At 40.8% G+C, this 7,479-nt stretch overlaps 1 long non-coding RNA gene across 1 annotated transcript; it reads right to left on the bottom strand.

Annotated features, from left to right (window-relative positions):
• Positions 1-551: 551 nt before the first annotated feature.
• On the bottom strand, positions 552-6,282 carry LOC146202686 (uncharacterized). Its single transcript, XR_014703727.1, has 4 exons — positions 5,626-6,282; positions 4,878-4,962; positions 3,652-3,760; positions 552-872 (listed from the first exon to the last, which is right to left on the bottom strand). It is a non-coding gene; the product is annotated as an uncharacterized LOC146202686 (long non-coding RNA).
• Between the last annotated feature and the right edge of the window lie 1,197 nt (positions 6,283-7,479).

Below are 7,479 nucleotides of genomic sequence, written 5' to 3'. Positions count from 1 at the left end.
AGGGTCTCGGTGGCGTAAGAAGCCACACTCTAAAAAAAAAAGGTGTGATCTTAGTCTTTTTGGGGGGTAAACTGCTTGGCGCTGAGCTAACACCTTTTTGGGGTAAGGTTACGCTGTGTCTTGGAAGACTAAGTATTTATACCATTGCATGTAGTGTAACATTACGCTTCTGGTAGCATAAACTTGCACCTTCACAAGCAGTGTAACTGTATTCTACCTAGCCATAACGTTGCACCTTTCATAAAGGCCTATGTTTTAGTCTGTCGATGGCATAAGCATACCCTTGCATCAAAGGTGCAAGTTTGCACCTTGACAACGTAAGCTTATCCTGTATGTACAGGTGCAAAGTTACCATTTTAGAGTATAAATTTATATTACGACAAAGAGCGCAAAGTTTTGCACCTTTATGGTGCAAGCTTATACCACCAGGAGAAGGATAACGTTGCCCTCCAAGCAGTTTAAAGTAATGCCATATTACATAGGGTATCTAAGCATCATCTTGTGGTATATATATGCTATCCACACAAGAGTACTATTACCAATCTGCATCGTAAACTTGGTCACTGGAAGCAGGAATAAAGCTAACCAATACATTTCAAGATTTTCTGGAAGGAAAGATTATGTTGAAACATTGCAATATCTTTGTGTCGTCTGGAGTGTGACAGTGAGCAATGTTTCAGGTGAGGTAGGCTGTGTCATGTTGTATTCAAGCCGTAAGTTATGTTGCAGAGTGAACAAAAAGAATTTACAGAACAATCGGTTAAGATAACATACCATGGTGTTTATTTTACCTCATTATACACCGAAGTTGCAGCAAGGGACTGGATAATCTTCTCCGCACAGTCAGGGCAGGGATGTACCACGTATTTGACCTGCATAGAAAAGAGAACTTGTAATCAGTTACTCACGAAGAAAGTCTCACAAAACATGCTTATGGAGTAATTAATTCACATATAAAAATAACACTGCACAAAGGGCAAGTAAAAAGGAAGACAGATGGAAATAGTGCACCAGTACAGGCTTCCAAGTGTTTATATAATGAGAATTGTGAAATCACACAATATATAGATCAATGAAAATTCTCCAAATCTGAGCTTTACCTGTGCCACTAACACACACATAGACAACTAGCACATTGCAATCTCAGAAAAAATTGACAATATGCTCAATAAGACACAATATACAATGAGACATATTCTTGTTAGGAGCAGGGTCAAGCCATAGGCATCACTGATGTTGGACTACCCAGAGGGTTATTTAAAGAAATATGAATGAAAACATATTGATAAAATAGAAGCTAGCCTAATAAAGGCAAAAGATGTGATTTAAAAAACCCCTCCCTCTACTCGTTCATATGTGCAGTTCTCCTTTTTTTTATCATTAGCTTTTTATGTTAAACTTTGTTTTATCATCTTCACTTTCACCTTTGTTGTTTGCTGGTTTCCACTCCAACACCCAAACATTATAGTTTGCTTTCACACCTGACCATACCAGTGGTCTTGTTTCTAGTCACTATGGTCTCACCCTCCTAGAAAACACTGTCTCTGGTCCTTCATGACATTATCTTATGTTGCCTATAGTGTTAATGTTTTCCTGAGACTACACTGTCTTTAGTCATCTGATCATCCATCACAAGTGAGAACTGCAAATCTCTTCTTCTTCTTTTTTTCTTTTTTTTTTGGGGGGGAGGAGGGATGGGGGGAGGTTCTTTTGTTCTTGCATTCGTTGTCATTTCTCATGAATATAACGAATGAAGCTTGTTCCTGCAGAGCTTGCTCCTGCAGGGGTATGTCTAAGGCCATTCTATTGTTTCTGCCTTTAGTGCAGTTTACATTCCTGGAAAAAGGCATGAATATACCACAGAGGCTATGCCTTATAAAATGCGGGATACCACTTCTGAAAGATGGAACATTTCATGCTAAAAGAGCAATGATAGCAAGGCACATCCAAAGCACCTTCTGCACATGTGCATTACTGCAGTGATGTCACAGATGCAGAATTATGTAAAGCATGACAATAAAATGCAACTTTTACATAAGTTCATTGCTAGTTTCACACCACACATCAGCTTATGCCGATGCCAAAAACTTCTCGAGACTGCCGTTTCACTTCAAAACTACATTATCTTGCTCAGGAGGCAAAAAATAATACACTTCAATACCCCTATAATTCCTTGAACAAACCACAAAGCTTGAGATTCTATGTATTGCTGTTTCATGTAATGCTCGCAGCACATGCAGCAGTAATAAAACTTCTCATAAACTGCAATTTGCCAGAACTGTCAACTGCTTATCTCTTTAGATGCCTAACTAATGAAATTGTAAATGCTGACCAATATTATACAAGAATGATTATTAAAAAGTGTTTACAACAAATTTCTCGAAGATTATGTTCTTTACCTTTACAGATTGCAAATCATAAACTATGAAGAGACACCCGTGCAGTCTCTGCCGGTGGGTTGTGCAGAAATGTGGACTTTGGGTACCTGGTACAGCTTCAGGATTAGACTTAATTATCTATTCTTTTTGTTTATAAGAGGCAATATGAAAACTGCAAAATTGAAGGCTATTAATGAGTGAGCCTAGGCCTAAAACCCTCCTAATCATCTATGTGGTCTAACATAATGAGCATCCAAAATATTCCTTTAAAAGCTTTGTAAGTTGGTTTTTCCACATTACATAACTAAAAAAGGGTGTTGCTGACATTTCTTATTCAGATAATATAGACATATTTTGTGTTTTTGATGATGCAGAAGAAGCTAACATGATTCTGGCAACAATACCAAGTGCAGCAACATTTTTTACATGCAATGTGGGAAAGCAAGACAATAGTTTTCAAATACGCCTTTCCTTGTTCAGTATTTTGAACTACATTGCTCTTTCAGAAAATTTAAGAACTGGGCTCACCTATAATATTGGGGACCCTCATTTCTGGTATATAATACTGTCCCCTAAAATTAAAATGCAAAAGTTAAGTCAATTTTGGTTGATTAGCCATTCAACCATTATCCTCTACCACAGACATGTCCACTGTGCTGCACAATCCAGTTCTAATTGTACTGCAAATTTCATTTCATTCATTCTCCCTTTATAGGCCCATAGACATGACATAAGGGGTGGGGGCATATATATATATATATATTTGTTAAATGGTAGTGGTGGAACACAAGGAAAATACGCTGAGTACAAATGGCACAAAACAATATAAAGAACACAAAAGAAACAATAAAGCTGAAAGTGCTAAAATACCGTCCATTACATATCACCTGCTGTACTTCATTTTTAGTTTCATTCTATTGTGGACATACCTAGCAACATAAGAGCATGTGAGTTGTTGAAAATTACACCCATCAGAGAACATAACCTTACTGCTGAGAACCAAGTGCAAACAATTTAAATATTAGGTTTTGAAGAAAAAAAGAAAAGAGGCATACATTAACAGCTCACTCAATAAAAAGAAGTCAACATGTTCAGATCGATTACATACTGAAAAAATTCCTCCCTTGCTAACTTGCTCAATAGCACTGAATGGTTCCAAAATCAATGTAATGCCAGGGCTATTGCTCCTCAGCATCGAAAAATATGCTCTTTGATAGACATAAAGCAACAATGAACAGACCACAATGCCACAGCTATGTCGAAAAATACATACCACACAAATCTTGCCGTAAGTAGTCGTCCAGCGCTGAAGAAAGCAGGTTGATCTTTAGAAGCAGGAGTAACAGCACTTCTACACCGTATTCCTCCTACTGGCAGGTACGCTGCCGCAAAGGTATCATTCATAACATTAGCATGATACTTGTAACTAGTACATACATAACTATAGTACAAAAAATAATGGCACCACACATGCCACAACAATGACTCAAATATTTTGACAATGAGCTTAAAAGCTACAACTCCTGTTCCTAGATATATCTGTAACAATATCTGCCACCTCTTTAAAGTCGAAATAACTGCTTAAATAAACTAGAATAGCAGATTTATGACAAACTGCTAGCACAATGACAATACACATTAACTTCAATGAGGGAATGTCTCAGTACCAGTGAATTGTAGTAATGAGTATAACACAATGTCTGACAACAGAAACTACAGAAGGAAAAGGATGTGCTGTTATTGGTCAGGCATAGCCTCCTTTCTATGGGTCAGGAGGCTGAAAAGTTCAGAATGGAAATAGCTGAGTGGAAACTATAGCAAATCCCCAAATGAAAAATATTAGTGATATAAAAATTTTCCTTAGCTCGCTAACGAAAATTAGCACATTTAATCAAAATAGCTGTTTGGGCCAGTTGGTTCATACTTACACCCTAAAAGACCAGCGAAAAAAAAGAAAACAGGTACAAAGGAACACAAAACATATTTCAGTGCCCGTCCTGTCATTTTTTGTTCCTTTGTCCCCGTAATTATTATTTTTTTTTTTGCGCTGGTCTTTTTATGTACCGATTACAAAAAGAAAGTCAGTCTTAAAGCAGAGAAGGGGTGACACATGGTTTGCTTCAATGCTGAAGACATCTGATCACCAGCTAACCCAGATTTTTCACTTGTTAAGTGATTTGATCGAGTCCAATATTTAATATCAGTTTTTAACATAAGTGATCAGCAAGTTAAATAACACCATTTACTCGCACACGCCCTCAAACACAATGAAACTCAATTGATAAGTCACTGTCTGGGCGTGCACCATATTGCACGGCATGAGCGAAAATGGCAACACGCAAGGAGACACACACATGGCACGCGACATAAATATTCTCCGACGAGAATCCCAAGCAGTATACATTGAGGCAGATGTCTGTGATCAGCAATATGTGCCACAAAAGTGCGCGTGTCAATTTAAACGCCCCTTTCTGGACGGAAACAATGCTTTGGACTTACCAGCACGGATAGCAGAGACCAGTTTCAAATTCTTTGAAGAAACGACAGTCTACGTTCTTGCGCAGACGAGACGAAGGACTTGAGCCTGCAGCGAAAAAAAAAAAAAAAGCGTGAGAAATGTCTTTCCTGCACATTGCGTCACTGCGACAGTATACATGTACACGAATCGGCTCGGTCCCACCTCTGGTCTCGACGCCATCAGCTCAAAACTGCGGGGTTAAATCGGCGTTCTGAAAGCGTGACTTTAGGATATCAAGCGCGCTGCCTTCGAACGTACAAGTTGCTGGCAAAAGAACCGTAAACTTAACCCATCACCCTGCATGCTCTCCCGCATTTATGGCAACGTTCCCGTAAAGCAGCAACAACAGACGATCAAAATCGATTGTAGGCAGCGAGCAAAAATAATGCGGCATGCAAACACGTCAATGCGTATCACCGGGACTGCATTAGCGCTCGTCGACGCATACTTTCGACCGCGGGATATGCTTGTGAGCGTCGTAGACGACTAAAAATGCACCATTAACATCCCGCAAAAAGGTCGTGACCTTCTAAAAATTTTGGGATGCGCCGCTCCTCCAGTCTGAACTGAGGGAGTGGTATGCTCAGGTTGGGATCCAAGACGTCGTGCTCAGAGGCCGTTTCACAGACAAACAAGCAGCGTCGCGGACGTAAGCAATAACAAAACATGTTCAGGCCAAGTTAAATAGCAGAGAAAAACACGTAAAACGAAATGTAAAACGTCACTTACATGCGCGGCTGAAATTTGGCGCCAAGGATCCGTTGGAACGCCACCACCGCGACGACCAGCCATCCGCCGTTTCATTCCGAAGTTCACACTTTCACGAAGTCGTTTCATAGTGAGGCATCGATGAGCGCACTCGATGAAATAATCGCTGAGAGCAACCGAACTTTTCTAAAAACACAGATGAGTACCAACGACAAAGAGCACGAACGCTGACTCGTGCGGCAATCGCCGTCGTCGTCTTCTCGGACTAGCAGAGTCGCAGGGAACGCAGGCAGGCTCAAGCAACTACGAACACGTGACGCTGCGTTGAGAATAAAAGCAACAAAACTAAAAAGCAACTGCTTCGCTTCTCGTCTCACCACCACTCCCCCCTCACCTCCCCTTTCTCCCTGTTTTGCAGCGTACACACTTGTCTGTCCGCCCTTGTTCTGAGTTCGGCCTTGCTCTCTCCACGGTCAAGCTCGCGTAGGAGTCAAAAGACGGGACGGGTGTCGGGGGGGGGGGGGTGAAGGGGGGAGGCACCGCTTTTTGTAAGAAGATAAGATGCTCCCAACTTTCGACGATTCCCCACCTCCTCCGGGGAAAAACGAGGGGTCCTTTTGTGGTAGCTCTTGAAAGGACATCGGACGGGAAGTAGGAACACAGCCGCACCCAGCTTGAAACCGGTTACCATCATAAAAAAAAAAAGAAGAAACAAGCGGCAAACTTTTTTTTTGCTTGAGCTGCAGGGACGAAATGGTGTAAAGTCATGCGAGAGAGACTAACGTCTTCCGTGCGGGTGATTGCGCAGGGTATTTTAAGCCATGCGGTTTCAGATAGCATAAATCCCGAAGTTACCCTCCTTTTACACTCTTTTTTTTTAGAGTGCAGAGCAGACGACCGGCGGAGTCATAGGGGCGGTTGGTGGGTGTTCGTCTTCAGCCATGTGAATTACCGGTAGCGTGCGGGTGCGAAGCTCCAGTCTGAGGCAAGGGTACCAGGCCGCACCTCCACCAAGATTAAGAGAAGGTTTAATCTGCACGTCGAGGATGGCGTCGAGGTCGGCGAGGAAGCGCACGATGACCTACGCGATCACAATTCCACAAACTGCTTCCTCTTCGTCAGCGTCCAGCAAAAAGAGCTCATCGTCTTCTTCACAATATATATACATATATATATATATATATATATATATATATATATATATATATATATATATATATATATATATATATATATATATATATATACATATTTCATTGGTCCCCGCACAATCCCTGCAATTTTGGCTTTTAGTTCTTTATTTATTTCAAATAGAGCAGACTATGTATGATCGTAGCAGGAGAGGCACAGTCAAGCATTGTAGAAGGCATGAAATGACAGGCATGTGCAGATAATATTGCCAAAAAATAATGAAAGGAACACTGAGAGCAAATAAAGATAAGCAGAAAGGCACCGTATGGTCTTTCTGCACGATTACGGGAACTTTCTCATGGTTCTGATGCTCAGAAAGAGTTAAGAAAGCCGAGTAGACTCATTCTATATACCAAAAACGTCGGCTAAGCCACAAATACTCATTTCTTTGAAACATGATTTGCAAGGTTCTGAATTTTGCCGGGGAGGACTTGGTGTTTGCTCAATCTATTACTCAGCATACGGTGCGAGACGTTTAAGATGTACGAGTTCTTTAACAATCGTCAGACATAAGTTGTAATTATACTATCCGTTATTGTGTTAGATAATAACGAACTTAAAACACTCAGCAACGTTCCTCTAGAGCCATTTCTTGTTTACGCAGGCTATCGTTGATTGAGCATGGTAGTCCTTCTCGACGCTTGTTCTTCACCGCATGTGACCTGTACCCTGCCCAAATCATAG

This window comes from Amblyomma maculatum, chromosome 1, assembly GCF_055883805.1.
Source record: "Amblyomma maculatum isolate TAMU_Amacu chromosome 1, ASM5588380v1, whole genome shotgun sequence".
Taxonomy (NCBI): Eukaryota; Metazoa; Arthropoda; class Arachnida; order Ixodida; family Ixodidae; genus Amblyomma; species Amblyomma maculatum.
Note: the sequence above shows the minus strand (reverse complement) of the source record. Positions and strands in the feature narration are given on the sequence as shown.